The following is a 13,635-nucleotide window of genomic DNA, read 5'->3' on the forward strand; positions in this document are numbered from 1 at the left end:
TCAGCAAATTCAGCAGAAAACAAACAAATAGAAAAAAAATCCTTACTCTTATGCATCATTTGTTGGCTGAAGATTTGAAATAAATAAAGCTTCACAACAGACTAGAGGAATCAACCTGTCTTACTTTTCCTCATCTCACAAATGGGAAATAAAAGGTGCAGAGAGTCTGACTGAGCTGCCTGGGGACACTTGGCAAAGCTGAACATAGATTTCCACTTCCTACCCTCATTCTTGACTTAGCTGACCAGGCTTCAAACTGATCATTCCTATACAATGGTCTGTAGACATATGCTTACCGTCCTGGCTTCTCCAAATAGTGCAAAGAAAGTGAAACAGCCATTAGCTTGCTGCTTCATCCAGACTTCCCAGAAGCTCTGCAGAAAGAGGGGAACGGAGGAGTGAAGACCAGACAGGGAGGGGAGAAGGGCAACACCTCTTTAAAACTGTGGAAATAGCCTCCTCCACCCATTGCCAGAGCACAAACCATCCACTTCTGGGACCAGAAACACTGTATTCCAGTGGTGACCAAGGCAGGTTGTAAGATGATAGCTTTTTCATGTACCTAAAAGTAAGAAATGTCTCATGAAGTGCTAAGGCTGCTGTAATGAAGACAAGGCACTGAGCAATCAAATGTCACTTTGAAGTTATCCCTGCTTTGAGCAGGAGGTTGGACCAGCTGACCTCCAGGGTCTCCACCAACCTCAATTATTCGGTGGTGCTGTGGTTCTGTCATTCAGTCCTGGTCATGCTGCATGTGCTGTCTCTATGTCTATCCCTGGTTGCTCTTCGTAGGCATTGAACTACGAGCAAGAATTGCAGTGTCCTTCTGGGGAGTAACAATTCTAAACTTTTAGCTAAAGCTGACACTTAAATGTATGAAAAAGAAAGAAGCAACGACACCAGGAGCTACTTCAACTGATCCCCAGCACAAAGCAAAGGGGAAAGACATCAAAAAAAGTAGTTGCAACAGCTGCTTCCAGGAGCTGCTGGAGGAACACCACCACATAGTGGGAAATACCCCTGAGTAAGGGCTGAATAACAACTGAACAGTGGTTTCAGGCTTCGGATAGATATGAATCATTAAAAATCCCTAACTGCTCTGCACTGCCTGCATTGGTTCAGCAGAGAGATGTCTGAACAGGTCTTACTGCCATAGAGAAAAGGCAGAATTTGGGATGTTTTCTGTAAATTATGTTAAATGATTGGTGACCTTGTGGGCTATCTATAACCAGAACAAAGTCTGCCTTCATCAGGTTTCTCCTAAAATCAATAAAAATTAAGTAAGCCACATAATATCTTTGGTGGAAGAAACCTTTTATCTCGCTGGTGACAAACTACTCAGAAATATGGAGATTTAGTTTTGATCCTGAATTAGAAACCCCAGAGGGCAGCGGGAACCTGGGAGTTCATGGGGATGGAGGATGAGGTATCCTGCAGAGGTTTGTGTTATGTCAGCGTGACACTTTTGAACAGCAGCACAAGTGTGCGTACGGGGGCATCAGGGAGCAAACTTGGGGAAAGAAAGCTGACCTGCACAAACATCCACAATCACGTAAGCTGGTCTCATTTAATCCTTCTTCACTTTTATTGCTTTCCAGGTAGAGCAAGGCAGCAACACAGGCCTGGGGTTATCTGGGAATGACCCCATAGGTCAGGGAGGCACCATGCAGGGAAGGGACATCCCTTCTCCTAACACTCGCGTTCATGCCTGACTCCACGGCCGCTCCATGGAGAACCCGCAGCACTTGCGCGCACCTCTCAATGTGAAGACCGCAATGGGAAAAAAGCAAGCAGCGCAGAGCTGAAGCCTCTTCCAGTAAGTGGAGCTGGTTTTATTTACTCGTGTACACCAGTGCTGCAATCAGCAGCGCTCAGATAGTTTACAAGAATCTCAGCCCAGCCTCGTGAATTGACTAATCTGAGGCCAACGCACAACCAGCGCAAACAGTTGCTTCCCCTTTATGCAGAGCAGTGAATAAGCCAAACCAGCAGCAACACTGTGTGTCTTCCAAAGACTGCCGGGCTGCTCTCACGTTAAGATATTGCAAGACTGTATGTCGTTAAGATCTCTGAGGAGGCCTACCAGGAGAGAAATCTCCTTTGCCCTCGGGAGAAGACACTGCTTAGTGTCACCGCACCTGAAAACCCGCTAGCCCACTTCTCGCTCTGCCAGCACCCGTGTGCGGGGCACGAGACATGAAATGGTTGACTCAAAAGCCAGGCAGAGGAGTGTGTGAGTTGCCTTCCACAGCCTCTTAAATCACTTCATCTACGCTTCATTATTCCTGATGCACTGAGGTAGCTTCCCATAAAGGGAGAAAATGCACAGGTATGTTTGAAGCCAATGTAATAGCAACAATTAGAGAAACAATAAAAATATGGAAACAATCCCCAGCACATTCAAGAAATGCTAAAGCGTCTAACATTAGATTTCCATAAAATACTAAAAATGCGTTTAAGAAAGGAAATCTGAAAATAGGTAATAGAGGAAAGACCTGACTTTTGGAGGACAGAGTATGCGGCAGCTCTGAGAGCTGGAGCCTGTATTATAGCTCATCCCACCAGGGAAACTGCAAGTAAGATCTGGTTCTTGTTTTCTAAGAAACTTCCACTATCCTTTTAAAGACAGGCAAGTTCTGATTCTTAAATTTGCTACACATAATATTGAACATTTCCTGTGGAGCACACAATCCGAATGCTTTTAGAGCCAGATCCTGCTACTGCTGAAGTCAACGAATGGTTTCAAAATAAGACTAGGAAGCCTTTATCATGTTTGCAGGCTGTATCAAAGGCTAAAATCCCCCAGTTTCAGCAATCACTTTCACTTTATACTGACATCAGCACGGGAAAATGAAAAGGCAAAAAAACAGACAATAAACCAGCAGAAAGTGACAGAAATCCTTGCTGCAGGGGGTATATCACATACTGATTATGCTGCCTTTTGTACGTTCGCCTTTTTGTCACTTCCCACGTTGCAATGATTTTTATTTCTTTAAATTTAACATTAATTAATAAAAGCCAAAGCTGAGACTCTGAGCTCCTTAGTAATAATGAAACAATATTAACAAGCATCCTAAATCATTAAATGCTAATGAAAAGTAAATTGAGTCAGCCATCATATTAAATGATAAAATTTAATCTTTTTCATCTGTTAGTGCACTAGACGTAAATGGAAAAGCCAAGCTTAGACACACCCACACATCTATTTGCATTTTTACCTGTGCAGAAACTATGATATAGATGGAGGGGAGGCTGTCATATGACTGAAGGTTCATCAGTGTTCTCAATTTTTACATTATTTCCTGACCAACACCCATGTTTCTGAGAAATCTACCTATTGCTGCAAAGCTGAAGACAAATCGTAATCTTTTCTAACAAGTTACTGATCCCCCATGTATTTTTGCAAACTTCTATGTTTATTCAAGTAATAAGCTTTTCTTCTTTCAAAGCCAGTTTCTACTTGCCTTTTGAAGTTAACATATGGCAGCCAACTAATGGAGCAGTGTTGCCTCCTGAGATGATCTTATTACCAGGCCTTAGTTGACATTATTGTTATAAAGTCCAAACCCAGCTTCCTGAGTAAGAAGGCAATTCCAGGCAATGGGATCGTCAGCATGATGAACGGGTGTCAGATCTAGAGCCTCTGCATGAACCAGAAGTGTGCTGCGTCGAAGACACATTTATAAAACCCGATGGCTGCATGCAACTTGGAGGTGACTAAAAATATGGCTAGTCTGAGAAATGCAACTTTTTCTTCATCTTTTGGGGAGGGGCAGGATGCAAGAGCTCATGTGTGGCAACGCTGTTTCCTATGCAGCAGCAAGGGCTTCAGGAGAGCTGTGAGACAGATGCACAAACCCTCCCCACCCTCTTTTTTCCCTTTGGGGGATCTGGACAGGCAGTTACCCCACTGCAAACCTCACTGGAGCTATCAGACGCTCAAGGATTGCCTTCATCTCTGTTGCTGAGATCATTCCCATCTTCTGCTCCTGGGAGCAGTTACCAAAACTCCTGTCCCAGTTATGTGACGCAGGACCCTAATCACCAAAACAGGGAATAATACGTACGTGCTCCAAGGTCAGTGAATTTTTAAAGTTTTTAAAATAAGGGAAGATATCTGCCCCAGGAGCGCCAGAAGGAGCCTTCCCCTTTCTGCTACCACCTAGCGCTCAGGGCGCCCGGACGCGGGGGCTCGGTTCGGACCTGCCTCAGGAGAGGAGCCACTTCAGTCCGACTGCTCCCATCTAGAAGCGGGGTCTTCATCGCTGGGCAAGAAGTGAGCCACCGCCTCCTCTTCCTGCCGGGTTTGGAGCGGTGCCTAGAGAAAAGCTGTGGCATCGCTCTTGCTAAAGACACGTGCTATGGAAAAAAGTTGAAATCGTTTCACTTTTTTTTATTTCAGCAAGAAAAAAGCAAAGTTTGGGCTCAGATCAAACCAAAAAGCACCCCAGACTGCTAAGTTATTCATACGGACCTTAAACAATGTAGCACCCAAAAGGCTTCCGCACCCCACACTGTGGCCGCAAGGACCTCCGCGTGTCACCCCCCAACACACACACAGAGCAGTTTCAGAGGCCCTGGGAAAAAAAAATCTACATCTTTTTAGCCTTCAGGGAGAACTGGAGTCCTGTTTCATCCTCTCCCGCCCCAGACTTTCCTGTTAATATTCACAGTCCCAAAGACATGCATAACCTCTACCGCACTGTAACAGAAAAAAATCTTTCTATAAATCATCCTCCCCTCTCTTAGTGGCAGCAAGGCTGGCAAAAGCACAGCTGCAAAAGACTGGTTTCTGGGCAGCTGGGATCCAGCAAGCACAAATTTGGAGCGGCCGCATTTTAGCAGATAATCCTCGGATTGAAAGAAACGCCTTCATCCAAATGTTTGCTCCTCCTCACTCCTCTCACCTCCCACGTTTCTCCAGCACCACTCGCATCTCTCCTGGCTTCCCTCACCCTCCAGCTTACAAATCTGGGGTTTTCTGCACTGTTCTCCTTTCTCTTTTCTCCAGGGACCGAAAGTGCTCTGAAATCTATCATTTTGCTCATGTCACTCTACCTGACGCTTTCACCCCCCCATCTCACTTCTACCCCTTGGAGGTTGCCTCTTTGGTCTTGCTTTCCCCTAGGAACTTCCCATCCCACGCCACTCATTCCACCCGCCGAGCAATACCTACCTTCAGCTAAAAATATCAGACTTGGTGACTCACGGAGGACTTCCACATTCACCTCCTCTCCCTAACCCAGCGCTTCACAGCCTACCTGCTGCAGCAGCAAGCGGAGGATCCCAAACAACATCGCACCGAAAGGCAGAGCCTTTCCAGTGGCCTGTGCTACAGCCAGCAGCTCTGGGCATCCCCTCCTCCAGCTTCAGCAATCCTAGGCAGTCTATCTGCATTTTTTGGTTTTTGTTCTTCTTCCCCAGAGGTTGCAGCCCTGTTTCATCCATTCACACACCAGTCTTTCCTGCTAATATTTACTTTTCCAAAGAGGCATATAACATACTAATCAGACTGCAAATCTGCAAGTATGACCTTGTATTTACTTTTTTCCCATTGACATATGTGGCTTTGTGTTGACGGGCTACAGTATCAGACAACACCCTGCCTTAAATTTTTCTCTTTTTCAACTGACCACCTTTATGCATGCTGACTTTGCAATGGCTTCCTGCTCTCATCTCTGTGAAATCACATTTTTAGCCACATTCAGCCACTGCAGTTGTAGCTACAAATTAAAAATGCCCTGCCTTTACTTGCAGCTGTACTTAGGAATGTTTCATTCATGCATCCAGAAAACATTAGTTCTGATGTGAAAATCAAATCATATAAAGGTAAAAAATGGAATAGCTGAGCTTGAGCTGCAAAAAGAAAATCAGATTTTGATTACATCCACCTAACCACACAAGTTTATCTGGGATTTGTGGCTTTGCTACAAGACGCTACGTGCAGAAATTTCATTTATACAACCCAGAGCTGGATCTAGTCACAACAATTAACCAAGATTTTAGAAGAGGTCTGTTTCAAGCTGATACTTTGTTCTGTTCATACACCTAGATGCCATGACATATCTAAAATACTATGCCTGCAACCAGTCTAGGGTGTGTTTGCATGAAGAGGCTGTTCCTCCTACTGTATGAATAAAGAGTAGAAAGCAGGAAACTGTTTTTTCCAGGGACTTTGATACAAACCTTTATCGATAACCCTGGCTGAAACAGTAGGCCCATATAGCGAGGCGTATGGCTTCTTTTTTAGCCATGTACTCACTGAAAACTGACAAGAAGAGGTGTAGAGGCACCCACCTTCAACTGCTGCCAACCCATTTAGGTAACTTCAGCAGAGGCTGATTTGCAATTGTTAGGCATGTACATTTTTAGCAGCGCTCAAATTCCTGCTATTCCACCCACTTTCTTCATTAGCATATTAGACGCCCCCATTGCTTTAAAATGGTCTATAAGTCAGGCATGTGTGAGGGAAGGTGGCTTCGCTTCTGCAGCTGAAGGCGGCTGAAATCTTCCCTTTTGAAGGGAAGATTTCTCCTGTCTGGCTCAAATCTCCCTTGACCCCTTTTCTCCTCCTTTGTCTTCCCCCCATTACCTTTCGCCCCAGCTTCTCTCCTCAGTCCCTCTGCCTCTGAGCTCTTCTTTATGAGCATGATGAATGGTACAGCCCCAGCATGTCCTTTGGACCTCCAGCCCATGCCTTGGGGTAAATATGAGAGAGCTGGCAGGGAGAAGAAGTCCGCCCCTGACAAAACTTACAGGCCCTCCATCCCACAGTCCAGAAAATAAGGCAGGGGTCCAAGGTGTCTGATGTCCAAGGATGAGGTTGGAGTCCCTCTCGGTGAGCAGCCCTCTCCCTGCTGCGCCAATCCTGACTTCAAAAGCTCTTTGTGCCCCACTCACTACCTCAGTCCAGCCTCAAGAACAGACTTAGCTTGAATTCCACCATGTGACCAATATGCCGGCTGTATTTCTTTCTCTCTCTCTTTTTTCCCTCATTTGCCTGTACCTCCAGTGCCACTCCTTGTAATTGCTGCAAAAATATAATTGCTGCTCCTTGTAATTGCTGCAGAAACAATCCGAGCTGTCACCGACGTTATTGTTCACACGTCAGGAGGAACTGGCAGCTCACGTTCACCCCACCTAACTTCACAGATCTACTGCATATGTATTTACATCTGAGCTAGGTATCTAGGCTCCCAGCATAATCAATGGAGACCAAGATTCTAAGGTACGAGTCACCTGTCCAAATGTATGGATCGGCTCTAGGATGAAATAAATTATTCCTTACACTCCATTGACACTATTAACTATATTCTAATGATATCTGTATCCTGAAAAGCTGTGTCTACATATAAAGACAGCTATGGAGTAGTCACCTAAATTTAGGCAAGAGGATCCCACCTGGGGTCTCTTAAGAGCAAAATCAAGGCCCAGAAGAACTTCCAGATCAGCTCTGTTATGTCTATTATTTTGAATTAAACTGGACTTACTTTTCCTCGTACATGGCCCAATCATGTTAATTATGCAGTTGCCTAGCAGGGAAAATGAAATCTTATGGCACTGCAGAGTGAGTCCTTTCACAATACAAGCCATGGCAAGGATTAGTTATATGTCTTTACATTGAATGGCAGAAATCTCAAACCTTTTCTGTATCTGTCCCTTTGCTCACAAGAGCACAAAATAGGCAAGACACAATTGCAGAATCAGCTTGCTCTAGGGGACTGATATATTCTAGACCAATAGCACTTGCATAGCCATCTAGCACCTTCTCAAAGACTCAAGCTATTAAGAAAGGCCCCCGTTCTCTCTCCAAGGAAGACAATATCTCATGGGTACAGTTGAACACTGCAGAGAACCAGAGTGGGACTGACTGGCTGTTCTCAACACATTAACAGGGAGCAACATTAGTTTGGGGTTTGTGCCCCGACTTGAATTAAGATTATGCCACTCCAGGAGAATTAGCTTTAATGACATGAACTGCTTGCTGGCCTTGAGTTTCTTTATCAGCCTGCTCTGGAACGGAGGCTTGAAACTGGACATTAACCAGAGTAAGTTTTGTCAGTGTGAGCTGCAATACCTTGAGATTAAAAAAAAGATGGGAAAGCTCCTTTTCCAGAATGAGATCCTAGATGGGTCTGTTAAGAGTGACACCAACTGCTTGTAACTTCTGCAAGGAGCAAGTGCAGATAAGATACAGGTTGGTGGGTCCTGCCAGAGCAGATTCAAGATATCTAAGAATACATTTCCTGGAAATGGACTGCATGGTCTTTTCCAGTGAAGCAGATGATCAGTGTTTACAGTATTTGCCATGAGGCTTGATGCAGGCTATAGGCCTGCTTGCTATAGGATTGCTCTAGTGGTTTTACAACTCTGTGTACACATGGAGATGGGATTCAGCATCATCACTGGAAAGCGATACGAGATTATCCAGGGTGGCATAGCAGTGTCGGCATAGACCTGGAAGACTTACTTACATTTCATCCCAGTCCCATCAGCTATTACTTCCTATTAGTACTTCAGACTTCTGCATACCTCCTTTCTCCGGCCAGGAGCGCCAGAAGCACAAGTGGATAGGGTGGTCAATGAGAAGGGGACTGTTTCAGGACCATCATGTCACTGATTCAAGTTAGTGTACACAGATACTCATCCCCTGGGTCTCCAGTTTGCTCCACTCTTGCTCTCTGGTAGATAGAGCCTTCCTGGTTTTAGCAGTGCCTGCTGCAAGGCAGAGCAGTTTCGATGCATTTTGTCCACTCAGAAGTCGCACAGTTAGCCAACCCACCAAGAACATGCAGAAGAGCAGCCAGAGGAGGATTACACTATACCTGGAAAACGTTCAGCTCCTGCCTTACCTCAGGTTTGCAATCCCTTTGCATTGCTAGTATGGAGCAAAAGGAATTAATTAAAGCCTAAAAATCTAATCCACTACTATTAAATTCCAGAAGATGAGCTATCTTTTAGGTATATAAATATCTGGCAAAAATTCCCTTCTGAAGGAATTTATTTGTGTAAGCTAGGTTTAAGAAGATATCTTTATGAAATCTAATAAAATGCAGGCCATTTTCATATTGCCTTATATTTTCCTTAAAGCTGTGATGTACCTTCTGTGCTAGATTCAAATGGCAGGAGCCGAGCTCTGAAAATGAGAAAAAACGAGGGCAAGCGCTGCGACTGCCTGGAGGAGAGCCACCATTTCATCCTTTATGCCAGGGCCTGGTTCAGTCACGCTCTATCACAAACAAAGTTCTGGATAAAATACCCCCTTTTAAAAATATATCAACTTTAGTTCACATATACAATGCTTTTTATAATAGACTTGTTCTTTGTGAATAACTGAAAGTATTTTTTCTGTTTTTCCTTGTATTGAAATTAGTTGTCAATGAAATAGTATCAGCTACAGTGGTATAAATTATTTACTTACTACATACACAATTAACATTTTAAATGAATTTGACACACTTAAGATTCTATAAACATCCTTGTGCGGTGCAGGATTTCTCAATACTTTGGGGAGACAAAGCAAGAGAAATTAATCCAATGTGCATATTCATATTACAAATTCATTATATAGATGTTTAAAGTCAAAACCACAAATAAAACAAGAATACAAATCAAACTCTGTGCAACCACATTTTTAGACTGTGCAACAGTGATCACTTAGAAGAAAAAAACGTCAACAGCTTTCTTTCCTTATCTTCCACAGAAACAATTTAGAAAACACATTGGTACATACGCAATATATACTGGGTTTGCTAACATTTTGAGTAACGTGGGCGAGATTTGCGGACACCTGATCATCCAGCACTTCTGAGCAGATAATGGTTTTCTGAAATGACTACAAGCAACCAGGCTAAAAATAAGATAATATGTGGGTCTAAAATAAGTGTATCAACAGCAAGGAAATATTTTAGTAAAATCCACAAAAGCTTCTGCTGTGTTTTAATTGGCGTTGGACTAGGGTTCACAGATCTACCCGTTGCTCAGCACCCTGGCTCTGCGTACTGAGCTTCAAATGCTGTTGCAAGAGCAGAGGCAAAGCGCAACATTTGGCTCCGCCACTTGTTCTTGCCGCAGGGTGAACACGCTCACTCTCCTCAGAGGCACACCGCCGCCACGGTGTGCTGCGTTCCCACGGCCTTGGGAATCGGCCTTTTGGTGCCGAAGAGAGGCCACCTCTGAACACAGCGCCCCGGCCCGTGGCTGACGACGAGGACGAGTGGCTTGCGCTTGCAACGGCTTTGGCTCCTCACACGTTTCGATAAGGACTGGCTGCTGGGCTGTGCCCTTTGCCTCACCGAGCCCTGGGAGACATTTCAAAACCTCTCCGGACTGTTGAAAAGATGCGGCCGGGTGGCTGCGTCACGCTGCTGCGCGCCGCTCTGGTCCCCAGCTGCACCCTGCCATAGGAGGGACCATTTTATACGACGGCATTCGCTAACCATATCCGTATATCCTCGGCACGTCAGGGACGCTCGGCATGGCCGGTAGCACCAATGCGGAGAAGCGCTACAGGCAAGAACTTCAGTTTTGTGGGGGAAACCAGGCAACTTCTGAAAAATCAGAATAGACTCATAAACCACGACTGTCTCTACTCCAGTGAGACAAGGAGGCAACCGGCTGAGCCACTGTCCTTAACAGCTTTCTGTTAAGAATTGTAAATTCCAGCATAGGAAGAGAAGGAGGAACAAAACAAAGTGCTCTGTGGCAAAGGCAAGAAAACAGACCAAAACTTTCAGGCACAAAAAATAGGGCAAGAAGGACTTGTCATCTTTGCAAGACACCAAATAGCCCCCAGAAGACTTTCAGGGGCATGAAAAAGTACATGATACAGCCAGGTATCGGCTCCTTCCCGCAGAGCAGTAAATCTCTGCAAAGTCTCTTTGCAGAGCCTGTTTATGTGCCTTTATAAAGCATTGGTTTATTTGTCGTGCAATCCCCAAGAGCTAAACTGCGCAGTGGTTTATTTGGCGTGTGTGTTTTATCACAAATCTGTTGACAAGGCACACTGTTAGAGTAGTCCTAAGGGGGAAGTCCCTTTTAAAGTTTGCTTAGACGTATTTCTTTTATTCTCCATAGAGCCTTTTAAAAAAAAAGTCACTGTTGCTGAAACTATGAGGCTGAAACTACCATTTGAAAATCAGATACCATGACAACGAATGAAAGATGAGAAAATTGGTACATTAAATAAGATTTAAAATGCTGCAGTATTTTCTAAGTGTTTTTCGGATACCACTGGAATTATCAGTTTTTACAGTTTCAGGTTCAGGTACTTGATATATCATTTCAGTGGAGCTCTCTCATCCATATAAGAGGACTGGAAGACCAAATTCGCCTTTCATGTATCATTGTGGGACTGAGGAGACATAAGAGCAACTCTCCATTCGAGTGGAGTTTCAATGGAGGAAAGCTCCAGAAGTAGAAGAGAAATAAAGCCACATGCAATCTGATGACCTTTAGGAACTAACTGGCAAGATAAAGGGTTAAGCTATCAAGCAGTGCTTCGATAGGCCTGCTTTTTTAATTGCTAATAGATTTCATTAGTAGTGGAAATCACAGTATAATGAGGCAACTTAAAATCATATTATAATGTTGAAGTCACACAGTAATTAAAACTGGACAACATCCTTATAGCACAAAGCTTGGAAAACATCAGCCAGAGACAGGCTGTACACATTCATTTTTATTAACTCCAAGATCTGCAGCAACTGATTCCAGCAGGTTTAGATTTTATATTCTGCCAGATACTGAAAAGTACAGCTAATATTATTCTAAGTAATGAATTTCCTAGCTAAGAGGTCATTGTTTTAAACAATATTCCAGTAGTTGGCATTTCATATTCAGGTTTAGTTTTGAATAAAACAGTGCAGTTTATGGAAGAATTTTTTTTCCCATGTTCCTTGGGTTACAGGATTTCTGGCATTGTGCCAAGTTTTTTTTCCCCTGTGTTAAAGAAAACTCAGTTCTTTCACATCTTTCATTTCCCTGCCCTCAGCTTGATTCTCCAATGCTGTCAAATTCCATTTGAGTCTCTGATACAGTCAAATTTAGTTTACTGCATTCAGAATTTTAAAACAGCCTTTTTTTTTCTTTTTTTTTTTTGAGCTCAGCAGCTTTTGGAAAGAAAAGAAACTAAATTCTACTGCCTTCAAAAGATGGTGAAAGAACTATGATAAATATACATTTTCTCTTAGGTGAACATGCCCCATCCCAGTGCTATAACTCCATACTCATGCCTTAAGGTAACCAATTAGTTCTACCAGGTATGGATTTACAGAGACCGAATAGCTGAATGAGCTTGAATTTTGTACATCTGAATCTTCCACAAGCAGCTCCTTGGCTCAAACAGTAGGATTTCACCTCATTCCTGGGCAAGCAAAGCACAAGAACTGAAGGCGCAGGCCCAGGCGCCTGGGCGAAGGTCTGTGCAAAATCTGAGCAGCTTTTGGTTGAAATAGGAGCTCTGGCTGCAAAAAGGTCTTACAGAAACATAAGCTTGGATGTAGCAGCTCAGGCAAAGGTCCAGCTAGCGCTGCGCTGCCTCTGGCTGTGACCAGAACTGCATGTGCAGGGAAGAGCAAGAGCCCGGCAAGCCCAGAGACTGCTTCACCGACAGCTCTTTTCCACCTCCAGGGATTCGCAGCTCAAGATGTTTCCTGGATCCTGCATGCTTCGCCTGTTCAGTGACCCCCAATAGGTCCCTCTTAACTTCTTCCAAGTGCAGCCCTGGTAAACATCTCACATCCTCGTCATCCCTTGGCCGGGGGTTTCACCAGCCTAATACTCGTGCGTGAAGAGACACCTCTTTGTTTTCAGCCTGGCTTCTACTAGCTTCATCTGATGTTCCCTAATTCTTGTGTTAGGAAAGACAGTGAATAGTCAACCCCTATCCACCCTTTTCATGGCACTCAACGTTTTTAAGACTTCATTATATCTCCCCTCAGCTGTCTCTTTCTCTAGCTGAAGAATTCTCTATTACTCTCCGGGAGTAAGTCACTAAGGCGCACTTACCCAACGTAAGGTAAGCTACCTCATTTCATCTAAAATACCAATCAGCGATTATTTCCGACTCTAATTACTGTATTTGAGTTTCAAGTTTTTGCCTATATGAGGTCAGGTTTTCATTTTCCACGACACAAGGAAAGTGCAAGGGTCAAAGAGTCCTCTCTTGAGTTTTACCAATGTAATGTTGGTCTTGATTAGAACAAAGCAATTAATTTGCTGGAAGATAGGAAAAAATGTGGCCATTTATCTGTGCAAATAAATACCCTATTACAGGCAATGAATTAATATTAAAAGGCTACCAAAAAACAGAAAGAAACAAACACGGCAAAAACACTTAAAAAACATAGAGATGTTTTAAATATTTCTCACTATCACTGTGCTAATACTATTTAGTTATGTTGTGTCCCACTACAGATGATATATAATAAAATATATAATAACATATCCTATGGATCGAAATGAGCAAACAGTACAAAAACTTTCCCCTTTTACCTCTTTACCCTCAGCACAAGTATAGTCTGAGCGGTTGCAAAGTCAGATTGCTTACACTGTGTCACGGATATACTCAGATAGCACAGTCTGTTAAAGCATAGTATCAAGTTACATCGGCTTCCAAGCCTATTCCCTCACTCC

Source organism: Apteryx mantelli, chromosome 5 (genome assembly GCF_036417845.1).
Source record: "Apteryx mantelli isolate bAptMan1 chromosome 5, bAptMan1.hap1, whole genome shotgun sequence".
NCBI lineage: Eukaryota > Metazoa > Chordata > Aves > Apterygiformes > Apterygidae > Apteryx > Apteryx mantelli.